This window comes from Chinchilla lanigera, unplaced genomic scaffold, assembly GCF_000276665.1.
Source record: "Chinchilla lanigera isolate Chin_1 unplaced genomic scaffold, ChiLan1.0 scaffold00001, whole genome shotgun sequence".
NCBI lineage: Eukaryota > Metazoa > Chordata > Mammalia > Rodentia > Chinchillidae > Chinchilla > Chinchilla lanigera.
This window is the reverse complement of record NW_004955402.1, coordinates 12,710,269-12,727,103: the sequence shown is the minus strand read 5'-3', so window position 1 is coordinate 12,727,103 and position 16,835 is coordinate 12,710,269. Positions and strand designations below refer to the sequence as shown.

At 41.4% G+C, this 16,835-nt stretch overlaps 1 protein-coding gene across 2 annotated transcripts in view; it reads left to right on the top strand.

The window, feature by feature from the left end:
* Window positions 1-8,400: 8,400 nt before the first annotated feature.
* Window positions 8,401-16,835, top strand: part of Osbpl1a (oxysterol binding protein-like 1A) — a 188,574-nt gene continuing 180,139 nt past the window's right edge. Inside the window, exon 1 of one of the 2 annotated variants that reach the window (XM_005372715.2) lies at window positions 8,401-8,515. The gene's annotated coding sequence lies outside the window, so the exon portion shown is untranslated. The remainder of the gene's footprint in view (window positions 8,516-16,835) is intronic. The other variant, XM_005372716.2, reaches the window with a different exon arrangement.

Sequence of the window (16,835 nt, the reverse complement as noted above, 5' to 3'; positions counted from 1 at the left end):
TAGGTGGAAGCCTTCTTAACTTCATAACTCTTGCATTCTTCATGTGCCTAAAACCAGTGCCACATGGATGATGCCAAGGTCTGCTGCCAGCAGGAGCAGTAGCCAGGCTTTCCTCTTTCTTGGTGATAGGGGTCAAGTACCTGGATCACTGAGCACTCTGCATCCAGTTCTGAGAAGTAAATTCTCTATGGTGCTGCCATTTTGGAATCTGGTGGGGCTGTTGCCACCATTCTGGCACATGGCACTCTGCAGCTTGCTTCTCAAAGCAGTCTTTCACCTTTGCAGTTTTGAGGTTGCAAAGGGTGGAGACTTGCTGCTTCTTGTGATGCTCTCAGGCCATCTTTTGTATTCTCCTGTTCTTTCTCAGCAATCGAGATCTCTTCAGCTCTACCTTTGCCGTCCACAGCTTTACTGGGCCTTTTATTCTGGCCAAACTCACAACATTTTAAATCACTTTGCTGGGCTCTTTGCTCTTGATTCCCAACACAAATATGGCTAAAAATCCCAAACAATAGCCATTCCACCACCTCAACATTCGACTGCCTTGAAATTTTTTGTGCTAGTTTAGTAAGTGGCCCTTAATTTTAGTCTCATGAGCAAAATGCAGGCAAACTTTTTGCCAAGCCATAACATACATCATCTGGAGTCCAACAGCAAAGGCAGTTCTCCTTCCCAGCAGAAATCTCCTGAACCTGGTCTTTACCAGCAGGATTTCTATCAGCTTTCTGGTTATCTGAGCTATGACCAGAATCTTCCACATAGAACAGCCAAGGCATTCTAGTGCTACTTTTTCAGGTGACATCTCAAAATCTTTCCATACTCTTTCTACAAGCCATTCCCAAAGGCTCTTGAACCACATGATCAGGTATAGTCACAGCAACAACCCCATTTGCCTGTACCAAATTCTGTTTTAGTTACTTTTCTCTCAATGCTGAGACAAAATACCCAATGCCCAAAATTAAGGAAGGAAAGGTTTATTTAGCTCACAGTTTGTGAAGGTTTCAGTCTGCAGTCATTTGGCTATGAGGCAGGGTGGCATGGCTGAGGGGCAACAGTTCAAAGTGGCACAAGACAGGAAATGCAACAAAAGCAAAAAGGGGAGAGAGCAACAGAGCAGGCCTCTTTCCCTCCTTTATATCATATGCAGGCTACCTGCCCCAGGATGGGTGTACACTTACATCCATAATCCCAGAATTGGACCATGAATCAACCACACATTCTAGAAGCCTACTCCTGTAACTTCATGAGGCTTTGGGGAGACATCTAGAAACAAACCATAACAGAATCCCCTTGAGACAGACATTTATCATGAGCTCTTTCTTCTTATTATTTCCAATCAAACTCTTAACTTCCTGTGATAGTTAACTATGGCATCAACTTGAATAAGGAATGCCCATCTGATCAGCTTAGAAATGCCCAGCTGAGAGTTCTGGGTATGTACAAATAACGGACTTACTGAAGAGGGAAGACCAACCTCTGGCTGAGGTTGGAACCACCAACAAATATACTTGTACTCTGGATGGAGTAAAAATGGAAAGAAGAAGAAGGTCTTGCTTCTGTATTCTTTGGAAGAGCTCCAGTCTTTGCCATTGTTTTTGGACATTCATCTCCAGGTTTCCAGTATAGACTCATGCTTTGTTGTGCAAATCATTTGGCTTCCAGATATGGACTTGAATGGGCCTTTGGATTTCAGATATGGACTTGAATGGGACTCCACAGTGAGCTCCAGTCTTTCCATTTTTGACTGGATCTTCTGGATCTCCAGTGCCCAGAGGACTCCTTTGCATTCGTCTACACCTGACTCTGAAGGTAGCCAGTGTAAGCCTACCTTGTAAATCTATATGTATAATACCTTGATTCATAAAAACTTCGGTCTGCAAACAATTCAGTTCACAAACAAAAGTGTTCAGCAAAATTTTGCTTTCATTTTCAAACTTCATATTGGATGACAGACAGAACCACAAGCATCTTCCCCACACCCAAATGTAGCCATCTTCCCCAAAATCATAAAACAAGTTCATAAACCAAGGTAGACTATAAACACAACATATCTATCTATCTATCTATCTATATCTTACAGTAAATCTGTTCCTCTGGTGCACATTTTTGGTCATCACTTGATGTTTTGATTTCACAAAACCATAAGCCCAGTTATACAGAATTAACTGTTTCAGTTTGATAGTAAGTCTGGGGATTTCCAACTAATAGCTTTGGAGGTGCAGTCATCTGTTGAGAATATGGAGGCGAGGTGTGGGGTATGGATTCCAGGAGACTAAAAGCAGTGCCTTCAGGACAAGAAGCAAAGCTCAGCTCTGGTCCCTTATTTCTCACTATTCTACTCTCCCTGGGCACCTCCTATAAGACTCAAGGCTTTGAATCACCACTACCTGGGTGATCACAAATTTATAGTTCTAGGCCAGACCTCACCTTTGAATCCTCAAGCTGTCATCTATACTTGGGTATATCGAGGGGTATCTATACTTGAGTATCTCCTACAACTACCTATGGCTCCAGCTTTGGCTCCCAACTGACTAGCTTATGGGGTCTTCCTTAGGATCTGCTCAATGTATTGTTTTAAGCATGTATGCTGCGGTATGCCATGTGGAAGACTCTCTTTCTCTCCTTGGTCAGTTTTGCTCATATTATTTCATTTGGTTATATGGGTTTTCAGAACATGATACATCTCAGTATTGTTTCTTGGTATGTGGAATACTTTGAATGTGAAGAAAAGGTTCACAAGGTCTTTCTGACTTCTCTTTCTCCCTTTTCCCCAAAGATAAGCCATAGAAACTAGAATCCCTCTCTTCCAAAAGCCAGCCATAAAACCTGGACTTTCTCCTCTTTTCTGGTCATAAAGTAATTCTCTCACCTACTTTGCCTGTAGAAGGCTATCAGACCCTCACTCCCTCATTCTAGAAGGTGCTCTGTCTATATTCAGCCCTAGGGAATCCCATACACACAGTCCAAGACAGTCTTGTTGGATTTCCCCACTAGGTCTGTCATAATTAGAACATACCTTTTATTGTGCAATTGCATTTCTACACAGCTGTTCATTTCATCTAACCTAAGCAGCAAACTACAAAATTTTCCCTGGGTCTTTCTTTCCCCCGTGAGACAGAATCTCTTAATGCAGCCTATGCTGGCCTCCAAGAGTGCTGAATTATAGATATGTGCCACCACACTTGGTATCTTTGGGTCTTCATTTCTGAGGACTCCCATGTCATGTAAAATATTGATTAACTTATGATGCTTTTCTTCTATTAATCTGTCTTTTTCCATTTCATTTCCTGAATAGATTCCAGGAAATCTAGGAGGACTCTGGAAATGTTGTCTGTACTACACTAATGATGGTGCTTCCCTAGCCATTTCCACATGTTCAAATCCTATTCACTTTAGTGACTTAACTTTGAAAGCTATCTTAACTATAAAGCATTCTCTGATAGTCATCAGTAAGGGGGCCACAACTTCCATCCTCTTATTCTTCTTTTATCTGTACTTTTCATATGTTTCTCAATTTTTTTTGTCTCTTAATGTACTTGATACCTTGCAAGTCTTTCATTGTCTTATATATATTAGATCAAAACCTTAAAGGTAACAGCTATTCTCATGTTTATGTTTTATTTCTCACCAAGCCCCAAATAGTGCCGTGCATGTGTATCTATTCACAAAATCATGATATTATGAAGGTAATACATATCCATTGACTTAAATGATTAATCAGTGATGAATGAAACATTCTGTGCTCTAATGGGTCTTTATTCCAATCTTTTTCCACTGCTAACCCTATATAACATCATATACTGTACATTTATTATTTAAAAGTCTATTTCTAAGCCTGAGATTTTTGTCCAAAGTCTTCTATATTTTCAGTTTTTGATGGGTCTCTCAAACTTACTCTGCTGAGGGTATTCATTTCCAATTTCCTGATGTCTCCTGTCTGAAGTTGAGGCTACCCCCACTTCTAAATACCTTCTGTGTCCTAGCCCTCCCTTATGTGGTTCTCCCAACTTCTTTAGAATTTATTTTATTTACTACTTTGGGGCATTATTGTCTTTTGTAGTTTTTTATTGTACATTTTGCCCTCCAAATTAATTAGAGACTTCATGAGTCTGGGAATTTACACATAAATGTTCAATTCTTTACTGCTTCTCTTCCCTCCTTTCGCTAATCTTTTTTTTATAAACTCCCCCCATCCATTTTAGAAGAATATTAGCTATTACCAGAGGGCAGTAGGGACACCAGAGAAAACACAGATGGGGAAAAGTCCACAGGTTTAGCAAAGTTGTTATTGTAGTAGGAGTTACTAAGATTTCTCTATCTTTAGCATCATAGAAATAATTAATATTTGCTTAATTCTGGCTTCTAAACTTTAAGAGAGAATCATACTGTATGTAAGAATGCCATGACCACCCACAGTAGGATGACAGGTTGGAACATCTGGAATGTAAGCATGAAGAAAGGTCATGCTCATGATCTTCAAAATTTTAGAAGATTGGCTGTGAAAGGAAACTAAGCTTATTCTGCTCAGCTTTCTATTGTTTACTGAGGACTAACAAGTGAGAACTATGTGGAGCTAGCATTTGCCATAGTAAGGAAATTCTCATGGTAATGCTGTTGGGTGGTGGTGGTTTGGGCTGCATTGTAAAATACTGACTTTCTAGTCTGGAAAGTTCCCAGCCTCAGGCTGGGGGACTACCTCTTCAGAATGTAGCTGATGACAATCAAGCTTCAGGTTTGAGGTGGGAGGACATGATTTCTCGTGATTGATGCTTCTGAATCTAAGGTATACGCCCATAATTTGATCCATACTTCCAATTCAGGCCCTAACATCTGCTCAGCAAATCCTCTCCCTTGGATCTTCTGACTCCAGTGGATGAAGTAAAATTGCGCATGATGGTAACTCATCCAGAGTGAGCCTTTTGAGCCAGTGTAGTGGCACATGTCTAGTACTGTCCTCTGCCAGGGCTTCTGCTCCCTACTCTCACTTCCCCTCCATGCCTTTGGGCATCTATCCTGGGTAAGGACTGTACTCTGTATGCCTTGCAGTCAAATACACCCAAGGGAGAAATCTAGATGATTCGCTGCTACTCAGTACAGAACTTTTCTGTTGGGCAGTGCAGATGTATTAGACCTTGAGTAAGCCTACCAGAAATGTGTCATTTCATCAGGCCCGGACATGCTCCATCTGCTGAGCCAATTATAATAGGCCATATAAGGAAGCCCTCACAAGTGGCACTTAACAGGGCAGACATTCTGAGGCTTCCAAGAAAGGGTAGCGTAACTGTCAGGGACACTGCTTCACTAGACGATATGGATAGAAAAGCAGGGTATATGTACTCATGATGAGTAAGGCTAAGGGCTAAAGGTTGAGCAGGAAATACTGTCCAAGGAGCCCTTGCCATATGGGGACAGCCAGGAAAGACTCGCTTTTCTTCAACTTTGCCTTTTCTGGAGAAAAGAGGGGGGGGAAAATAGATTTTTTTTCCCCGCAGCAGCAGCACCTTGGAAGAACTGTAGACATCTCCCTCTGCCCAGACCTCCAGAAGTGCCCTACTTCAGCCTTCATTGGGCCGGATTTCCAGCTGTTTCTTTGGAATTTTTGTGCAGTACATTCCCTATTTGCTTGTGTTAGCCAGTGTCAGTGTTTGCTGCTTGCAACCAAGAAATTCTAGTCATAGGGGTCCTTTCTAGATGTTTTGTGTCAGGAGCCAGCAAAATCAATCGTGTGTGTCACAGCCTTAGGAAAAGAGATTGGTACACAAGTCTAGGTCAAACGAATTTAATACCTGAAATATCCCAGCTCACTTGGTTATTAAATAAACCTGGGGTAATGGCACACACGAAAATAATTTAGATAGCTTTTAAGAGAGAAAAATCCCAATGACTTCATAGCTTTGATGTTTTGGAGTTAATAAAATCTACAATATATTTGATATGTAGGTGTAAGGACGGTTAATTTCCCCCAATTCAACAATTTATCTAGATTTAACTGATGACATCTGACCTACTTTTCAGTATTCCAGGCAGTAATTAACTAAAACCATCCCCAAAGTTCAGTCCATAAAATCTTCCTTTTAAGAAGACCGAACAAGCCTTTAGCCTGCTCCTGCAGCACTTCAAAGTCACATTGGCACCAGGTGAGTGTTTTTAAAACATGCAATGCATGAAGTGCATTCTGGGGTGTTTGGGGCTTAAGATAAAAACTGTGGGATCACAAAAATTAGATGCTATGATCTGAGGGACTTGTCCTTCTCAGTGGAATTGGTGGAATGCAGGGAGGGGATGGTGGTAGTGAGGTATGAACTCCTAAGAGTCATAAGATAAACCACAGAATCCCAGTGTGAATCCTGTCTGAACCAGGCAGTGGGTAATTCTAATGAGGCCCATCCTGACCTAAAGTTACCTGGTTAACTTCAGTTTTGGTCAGGAAAGTGTGGGAGTGGCATGGCCAAGCGTTAGTTACTCTCAAATCCATTTCCCATCCATCCAGAGCTTGCATTCTATTTCTACTTACATACATTTTAGATGTGGAGTCTAGTTACGTTAATAAGCTCCACCTGCAAAGTTAAAAAGTCTACTTGCTTGTATCTTACAAAGGAGTGTAGTGGGCAACATTTATGAAGTGGTTTGAGAAGTTCTACCTCTGCGAGATGTTTCTCAAAATAGAACGTGGTGTGACTGGGGATACTATAGTGACTGCTTTGTAATTCTAGAAGTGTACTGTCCAATATGGTAACTGCTAGTCATGTGTGGCTACTGAAGTTTAAACTAGTAAAAATAAAACTCAAAACTTCCATTACATAAGCTGCATTTCAAGTGCGTAACAGCTACCTGTGGCTGAGTGGACAAGAAAGAATTAGAGAACTTTTCCATCATTGCAGAGTTCCAAAGGCAGCAGTTTTCTAAAATAATGAATAACTTATGTCAACATTAAAAAAAAAACAACAACCCTGTAGTAGTCAGTAATAATGCCCAGGAGATATTTTCTACTAAATACTCTTTATGCAAGTACCACAAAAAGTCCAGTAAGTAAAGTAATCCTACCAAGATGGATTGTTCTCTTATTGGTACTTGTGATCATTAATTCTTTACCTTTCCGTTGGCTAGGGACTGTATTTTATTTACAAACTGAAGAAGGGCTTTGCAAAGTGAGAGTCATGAATCTAGGCCATTAAATTATCACAGTGATAGTAAGCACTTTAATGAAATCATGTGGAAAATTATTTCAGTAGTCAATTTTTATTTCAGCTGTGAAGAGGGTTCAGCATCCTTAGAAAATAGGTCCTGAGGTTTCTTCTGAGACAAATGACTGCCTCACCACACATTTTGTAGTTGAAATGATGTGCTACTTAAGGGCTTGTTTTGCTGATAAAAGACGATGCCAGCCTGTAATACCCAAGCCAAGGGTGCTTGTGTTTCCCAAACCCATCATTGTTAAGCACCTGCCATGTGACGTACCACAGGTCACGCACTGACCAACTGGCTTACGATAGTTTCTCCATACATTTTCTAACATGTTCATTATATATAGTTGCAAAACTCAGAAATATATAAAGCATTTCATATGTTCGTAATTTCTTCTTAGTTATGCATTAAACTTTAAAAATAAAAGTTGTAATTATATTTATGTTTGAACTTTCACTATGTGGTAACATGGCTCTGGCTCGGCTTGTTACACATCCAGACTGAAAACTTGCGCTCTTTAGAAATGATTTAGCTGGGTGTAGTGGCACACACCTGTAATCCCAGCACTCGGGAGGCTGACGCAGGAGGATCGTGGCAAGTTCGAGGCCAGCCTGGGCTACAAAGTGAGCTCGAGGCCAGCCTGACCTGCATAGCGAGACCCTGTCTCAAAAAAAAAAAAAAAAAAAAATTTAGTTGGGGAAGGGATTGAAGGACATTCTCTAAATCTTTATACAGTATCTATCTCACAAATTACACCTGTATGACATTTGGCATGGGAAAGAAAAGAAGGCGAAACTAACTTACACTGTCAATCAAGTTCCCACAGGTCAAGTGGGAAAGCAAAAAAAAAAAAAAGAGGCTTGGGCAGCTGAATGATGCATTTGTTTTATAACTGATTTGCAGTTAAAACCAGTCTTCATACAGTATTTTGCTTCTGTCCTGGACCCTCACTGGCCCTCGCAGCTCCCCAGGCAGTGCGCGCCCCTTCCTTCTCCTGGGGAATGAGGCACGAGGCCCCGCTGGTGGAGGAGGCTTGGCCAAGCCTGGAATTCAAAGTCTCCGCCCGGGATCGGGGCGTGGGCGTGGCCGCCTGGTGGGCGTGTCGTGGGGGCGGGACCGCGAGCCGGTCACGTGCCGGACAGGAAGCCAACAGCTCGCGGGGGCGCGCGCGCGTTGTCAGGGCGGGCGGGACGGCGTCACCTCGCAAAGCCGCGCGGGCAGCGCCAGCTGGTCCCTGTGGCGCGGCCGCGCCGTCGAGGGGGCGGGGAGACGGAAAGCCGTGGTCGTGGTCGCCGCCGCAGGAGCTCGGGGAGCCCGGGTGACCGCGGAGGTCAGTGTCTCCGCGGGGTCCGAGGCGGGCGGAGGCGTGGGCGCCGCGTTCCGAGCTCGGCTTCCCGGGCGGCTGCTGCGGTCCCGGCGCTGCCAGAAGTTAGTCGCTGAGAGTAAGGAGCAGGTGGCATTTGTTGCGCTTCCACTCCGGCGTCCCGCTGCGTGCTTCCTCGGGGTTCCGCGCTTCCGAACGTGTGGTTTCCTTCCGCGGAGGAGGGTTGAGTGACAGCGGCAGTCACGCGTCGCTCATGTGACCACTGCTGCAGAGTACCGCGTGCTCGCTTTAGCAAACGAAGGGGATTCAGCGGCCCAGCCCCCTCGTGATTGGCAGCGTTGCGGGGGCGGGGGGGGGGAGCGCGGGGGGCGTCCCGCTGTAGTTTCGGGTGGCAAGGTTGTCGTGGTTTTAGGCAGACAGTATTGTGAAATCGAAGCGCTTGCCGTAGCCATTCCGCTTTTATGAATGGTTAATAATAGCTCAACGTTGAACTCGGTAATGTTTTTCCTGAAAACTTCAGTCGGTAATTTAGTAGATGCATTTGGGATGTGAAGTTAGGAACAGCCGCATCTCAAATTTATTCAGCGTTTGGAAAACAGTTCGTTGATTTCAGAGCTAGCAGTGTTCCCATTCCAGTTCTGATACTAGTGAGGATTTCTGTTTGTTTGTTTGGTTTTTTTCCCCCCTGAATTGTGATCCATGTAAATTCTGTATTCCCCCTAAAATATCTCTTATTTTAATTACAGAATACTGGAATTTGTTTTTATCCGGCAGTTCTAAGCCAGATGGGCTCTATTCTGTTCACCATCTACAGGGAGAAAGTTGTCCATAACATTTATTTAAAACAATTCTTTCTCTCCTAGGCAGAGGAAGTCGTCCACAACTTTGAACAACTGATATTCAAAGTAGTGGTTAACTGCTGCACTTGAGTAGGTTTATCTGAAATAGCTGCATTTCAGGATAGGAAGGGCCTGCATCAGATGACACTTGCTGATATGGGTATCAGCAGGAATTTGTGGATGGCTAATCTTTGTCTGTGGAGTCTGCTGGTTTTTGCAGGTGTTATTCTAGCAGTACTTAGAGCTGTGATTCAGACGGGGTAGGTAAGATGTCTATCAAAATACCCTTCCCCCAGTTTTCCCTCAAAACAAAGGGAAATGATACTGTTACAAAACTAGCAACTACTATAAGTAGAATAAGGCCAGTCTCTTGAGTGATAACGTGGTGCAGTGTCTATTCAATAAATTATAAATGTTCTGCTGGTTGTTTTATTTTCCTGAGAGATAGAACTCTGCGTCGGATCATGATATTTTTTAGTTGGAACTCCTGTGGCGATTTCTTACCTGTTGACATTACTGGAAGCTAAATTTTAAAACTATAGTGTGGTACTCCCTGAAAAGAAAACACTACAAAGTAATAAGCACATGAAGCTAGCTGATAACATAGGGGAGAAAGAGTAACAGCAGGTAAGACATTTGAAATGTTTTGGAATCTGGTGGATTCTTTTAAACTGGGTCTGATGGCAGACTTTATTGATGATCTCATAAATTCTTTGCAGTTCTTAGCATATAGGTTGCAACAGTGCAGCACCTCGGTGTAAACCAACATTTCATTAGCGAAATTTCACAAGATATGGGAGTGCACTCTGTATCGAGTGTATTTATGACTCGGTGTTACGTAAGTATCTTATGTGATCGTAGTCTAGAAATGTTGGGTTTTCCTTACATTATTTCTCCCGTGGATACTGTATGAGTAATGTCAGGATTAAGTAGCTCAGTGGTAAGTGGCTCTTGGTTGGGAGGTGGACAAGTATAAGAAATAGTTTTAGTGCTGTTAGCAAGAGGATATGCTGGGTAACTAACTTTATCTGAGTTCATTTATTCATCCGCCTGCAAGTAGGAAATTGCGATATAGTGAAAGCAGTCCTTAACCACATTTTCCTATCATGTGACAATGGAAAGTAAACTACACATGGACTTAGTGGCATGCGATTGTAGTTCCAGATCCTTGGGAGGCTGAGGCAAGAGGATTTTTGGAGACCAGCCTGGGCATCATAGCGAGACCCTCACCCCATCTCAAAAAGAAAAAATTTCCCTTTAAAGAGAAACTTCTATGATTGCATAACCCGTCAATATTATAACCTGAATTTAATTCAATTTGCAGGATAATTTTCAAATGTGAAATAAATGAGAGAGCTTTAAGCTCATTTTAGGATTCAAAGAATTTTATCATTAAAATGTCCTCCAACCTCCCTGTTAGTACCTTTATTACTAGCACTTCATTTTCTATTTTGTGGACTTCTCTTTCCTTCTGCCTAGCTGCCCTGTTTTGAAACAGTTCCTATTTTTCAGAATCTGTCAAGCTAAATTTCAAATCAGGGATGCATCTATGTGAGGGTTTTTTGGCAGTACTGGGAATTGAATGCAGCCCCTCTTGCCTGTTAGGCAGGTTCTGTATCACTGAACTGTTCCCTAAGCCCTCTTACACTGGAGACAGGGTCTCTCTAAGATGCTCAGGCTGACCTCGAACTTGCCATCCTTCTGCTTCAGCCTCACTGGCAGCTAAGGGTTACCTCTTGATTGTTAAAGTGAGTAAAATTATGGCACCCGAGTTTATACCATTTCATAAAGCAAAGTCAGGGGGCTTAATTTTCACCAGGTTTAACAAGCATTTAACTTTGCAACTGAGTATAAGTACAATGATAAATACCCAGTGAATAGGATTGGTCTCTGTTTCCATGACATCCAGTTGTAAGAATGTGGAGTGAATTTGAATGAGAGAAGGTAATGCAAATGTGTCAGATACAAAGTGAATAATAATTTAATGTAAGCATTTTGTGTGTTTTTTAATGGCTCACAAACAGTTGCATGGCACTATAATTACAGCTAGCACTGTCATTTCTCCTCCAGAAGAAAAATGCTCTTTATTTTATGTATTATATTTTGAGAGAATGTCTCACTGTGTAGTGCAGGCTGACCTTGAACTCACTATGTAGCCTAGGCTGGCCTCGAACTCAAGCTGATCCTCCTGCCTCAGCCTCCCGAGTGCTGGGATTACAGATGTGTGCCACCATGCCCAGCAGAATGCTCTTTATTGAGACACAGACTTACTGAGCAAGCTGGAGGAGACAGCTTCACTGAACTAAACAATGAAGTGAGATTAGGTTTATTTTTCTTTCTTAGCTCTTATAAATTGTTGTTTAAATTTACACGTTTTGAATGTTTTCAGTTAATAAATGTCTTAAAATGAAGCGAACTGCTGGGTGTGGTTGCACACACCTGCAATCCCAATTACACAGGAGGCTGAGACAGGAGGATCACAACTTTGAGGCCAACCTGTGGAATTTACTGAAACCTTGTCTCAAAATGAAAAAAGGCTGGCGATGTAGCTCAGTGGTAGAGTGCTTGACTAGTATGCACAAGGCCCTGGGGTCAGTTCCTAGTACTGTGCATAACAAACAAAGTCCGTATAATTCATACTCAGTTTCCTCAGTTGTTCACACAGGAACGGTTACTAGAATCACCGGCTTTTAATTTTAGAGACTGATTAGAATTTTATGAAATATACACTACTATTATGCCCCTTGATTAGAAGTTCTAGATTCTGGTTGTGGCTCTCCTGTTACACATTTGGCAAGTAACTTTACTTTTATGCTTTTTAGTTTTTTCCCTCATATCAGTATTAGGTTCATTCTAAATCTGTCCACCAGTGTTGGATTTCTAAAACGAGCAAAAATTGCACTTGAGTTATTGCAGATGTTATAGTTGTGTCTGTGTACACACGTGTGTAACATATGCATATAGGTGTGTGATCACTTCAGAGAACTTACTGACTGCTAGCTAGGAGCTAAGGCTTAGAGCAAAAATTGTTTTGGTTCTGTGCATTAGTGTGGTCAAAGTTTAGAGCGACACCTAAAATGCGGTAAGTCTTCGGATGAGCCTTTGCTGGTTCACCTCCTTGTGTGATGCTGGCCATAGGGAAGCTGATGCCGGCCTTGGGGCTAATAGGGAAGCTGTAGTTTCTTGCCAGCATCCTAGAGACACCTGTGTGCTCCCCTTTCTCTTATAAGCTAAGGTTTTCCTCTGGTTCTTACTATACAGGCCAGAAGTATGTTTAGGTGTCAAGCAACTTGTAAGCGAAGCCCTCACCTTACCTTCAGAGTGAAGTTGCTTAAAAAAGTTTACTACGCTCTCCTTTTTATCATCTACTCACTGCTCAATTCACCAGAGTCTGGGTTATGCCTCCATTTCCCCTGGACGCATTCGTCAGTGCCTTTCTATTTGCCTAACTCATAGGCAGTGTTAGGCATTTTTTGGCATTTCTAACTTACCCAACCTCTTTGAAACCTGTTTCTCCCTTGTGCCTACTACTCTGTGTTCTTCTCCAACTTTGGCTTTTGTTTTGCTACCTCCTCTTCCCCTTAAAGGTTAGTCTTTTCCCAGCGAAGAGGGTTTTCTTTTACCTGTAGGATTTTAATGACTGTTTGTATGCTGATAATGATAATGCCCACTATTTAATTTTAATTTTTTTTTCTCTGATGCTGGGGTTGAATCCAGGACCCTTGAACATGCCAAGCATGCATTCTGCCACTGAGCTGGCTCTCCCCCCGCCCCCATTTAAATTCTAACCAGCAGCAGCTCATTTATGCTCAGGGTGCTCTGAGCTAATTCTTACTGGATATCTTTATCTCCATTTCCCACAGGAATCTCAAACTCACTGCAATCAAAAGTGTGTCTTTTCTATCCCATATCTTGATTAATCTCCCTGTTTTCTATCTAGCTGTTCAGACTAGAAATCTTGTGCACCTTTGTGATCTTGGCAGACTACTTACCCTTCAAGTACTGGTTTAAATTTCACTTTCTCTGTAATTCCCTCCGTAACTAATGCAGGTAGAGAGCTAACAGTTCCCTTTCTCCTCTGTACAGCTGCTGTCCCTTACACATTGCTGGACCTGACACCTGTTGTGATTATTGTTTGCTTGTCTGCCCTGTTTCTGGAGGGCAGAGACTAGATTAGCCATCATTGTACCTCCTGCCAATCAATAGTTTGTCCTGTCATTAGTAGATACCCAAGAAACATTTGGTGAGTAAATTTTAACCCCAGTTAGTAATTATGAGCAACTGCGTGGTTAATACATTATAGAGAACTGATGATAGACTTATTTTTATCATTTTCCTGTTGTCATAAATTGAAAAATGTTGACTTTTTTCCTGTTAGTGTGGTGAGGATCCAAAAATAATGTCATAGAAAATGTCTGCTATGTCTTTAAAGGCTTAAAAAATATTAAATGAAATACTTTGGTGTAATATACCAGCAAGTCTAGATCACTGCCTCTTGTTTAATGTGCTTCACTGAAGACATATAAAATCACTGTAATAAAATGCCCATTTAGTTAGGTGTTTAGATTTTTAAAAATTTTTCAGTAACTTATATTTGCCTACTGTAAAGAAATGTCTTCACATTGTAGGAAATTTAGAAAATAAAACCTTCCAAAAAATGACTATTTAGGGCTGAGGGATGTGGCTTAGTTGTAGAGCACTTGCTTAGCAAGGGCAGGGCCTTGGGTTCAATCCCCAGCACTGTCAAGGAAAATAAAAACCACTTAAAACTACTCGTAATTTCATCCCAAGTTGTCATGAACCACTGTCATCCTAATAATCCTAATCCCTACTGTTTCTCTGAATATGTAGAACGTATATAGAGATTATATGCCACCCGTAATCTGTTCTATAAATGGACCATCTGATCTAGCAGTGTATTGCAGTTCCATAGTTTCAGAAATTCTTCACTTTTATTCGTAATGTGACATAATATTCAGTTATGTGAATAAATCTTTATTAGTGGACCTTTGATTTTTTTTTTTTTTTTTTTGCCTAGTAGATAATGCTACAGTTAATACAAGTATTGTGAAATTTTTAAAAGGACCAGTCAAGTGGTATTCTAATACGTATGCAAGTAGCTACATAGTTGATTAGTATAAAAGTCGATTAGCAAGCTATGTGAAGAAAGGCAGTCTGGCCACTGTTAGAAGTCATCTCTCAGGAGAATGTAGTAACCTGTAGGACAGAGTGGGCTTGTCTGCCCTGAGAGTTTATAGAGCTTTGCAAAGGGAAGTCAGTGAACAAGGCCTAGAGCAAAGGCTGAGAACAGGCCCTACCCAGGGGGGTTATTTGTTCGGGCTTGTAATAGGGTGCAGGTCTGGGCCTCTGACTGGCAGGAATTGTCAGAGAATTAGTCTGCTCTTCATTTTCTGGGTCTGAGCTCAGAGGCCAACCTCTGTGTTCCGGGTACAGGTGGAAGCAGAACACCTTTGGAGAAGTACAGTGAGTTCTCCAGCAGCCAAATGTGGAGGGCAAGTATGTCAGCAGAGTCCAGACAGGCCAAGTGTAGGTACGCTAGAGAGGCGCACAGCTAAACTGCAGGGATTTCCTTTCACTCTGAGGATTCCCTTTCCTGATTTCCTGTTTCCAGTAGCCCATGTCTTCCTCCTTCTTGGCTTACGAATTTGGGGCCATATCCTTTAAATTTCTAAGAAATGATGTGTGAGAAGTACATTTTTGTCTTGCCTAAAAATGGCTTTGGGCAGGGGGTGTAACTCAAGATGAGCCAGCGTCTGCTTAGCGTATGTAAGGCCCTGGTTCAGCTCTCACCACTCAAAAACAAAAACTTGATTCTACTCCTACTTTTGTTTAGCTGGTTATTTAATTTGGGATTGGAAATATTTTTACTGTAGAACTTTGGGATATTGCCTTATTATCTGTTAACTGCTCATGTTGCAGATGAAAAGTCAAAAACATTCTGATTCCTGCTCCTTTATCACCTGATTTCTTCCCTTCTCCCTTTTTCCTTTTTTGGAAGCTTACAGAATTATTTCTGTCTCCAAAGTTCGAAAAGGCTTGGATAGGGTCTCTTCTCCATGGACCAGAAAGTTTTCAGAATTGTTGGGTTCTCAGTAGTCCTTGCAGTTCTGTAAAAGCTTTCTTGAATTATTTATTTTTTTCCTTTTCTGATTTGTGTATTTTATTTTTCTAGAACTTCTGTTGTTTGAATGTTTGACCTCCGGGACCAATCCTTTTAATTCTTTTAAGAGTTTCTTTCCAGTTTCCTTAACAGCTTTAATTTTTAGGACATACTGTCAACCTTATTTTCCAACTCTTCTACAGAGCTTCTTAAAAATTTTTTTAATCTGCAAAGATTTTTTTGGTACAGTTTCACTTTAATAGCTTTTTTTGTAGTTCCTACGTGATACACTCTCTTATTCTGTAAGTATATTGGTTTTCATTTTTAAACTTTTTCTCTCCGGGTTCCTTTTGTTCCTTGTTTGGTGTTGACCTGTCTTTCATGTTTTAGGGGCTTTACTGAGATGTTTCATTGTCCTTGGATATTGGCACTTAGATGAATGGGGAATTAGAAGGGTAATTGAAAACTGAGAAAGTAGGGGGCCCTTTGCAGTACCAGCCTCATGTAAGGGTCCTTGGGTTTGCCCAGTTCCTGGGAGCTCCTATTCTTGCTGTCCATCCTCCACTTTAGAGACTGCCGCTGTTAGCTTCTCTAGAAGATTTGACCAGCCCCCTATTGATGATGGAGTTATTTTTAACTTTTCCGGTGTTGCAGGTAACGCAGTCTTTATAGACATGCTTATAAAATAATCTCCTGTTTCTACATGTAGATTTGTAGAAATAGTTGCCCCAGGTAAATTACACATATGTGTATTTTAATTGATGTTGCTAAATTGTTGCTTCTCCCCCTGCAACACAGAAATACTGCATACCTTCAGTTCATATCAGCAGTTTATAGGAGCACACATGTCCTGTTCATGCCAGCATTGGATATATTTAATCTTTGTTTTTAACCTTTACTATCTAGTTGGCAAAAAATAATTGGTTTCAGTTTATTTGTATTTATTAGTAAGAATGAAATTTTCATTTCTTCTGCCCATTTTGATACAAATGTTTTAAATTTGGCTATGTTATGTATTTAGCTTGAGTCTTGGTAAGAAAATGTAAGAAGTGTGTATAGTCATTCAAAGATCCTTATCTATACTTTTTTTCAGAAATTTTTGCATATATTTATATTTTAACATTACAATGTTCCTCCTCCTTCTTTTTGTTCTCCTCCTCATCCTCCTCTTCCTCCATGTCACTACATAGTTCAGGGTGACCTTGAACTCACTGTGTACCTCAGGCTGGCCTTGAACTTGCAGCAGTCCTCTTTCTTCAGCTTCTTGAGTGCTGGGATTAGAGAGGTGCACCACCACACCCGGGTCATTACAGTGTTTCTATCTGACTGATCACTTTTGTTTTAATTTTTTTCTTTTTTTTTTTTT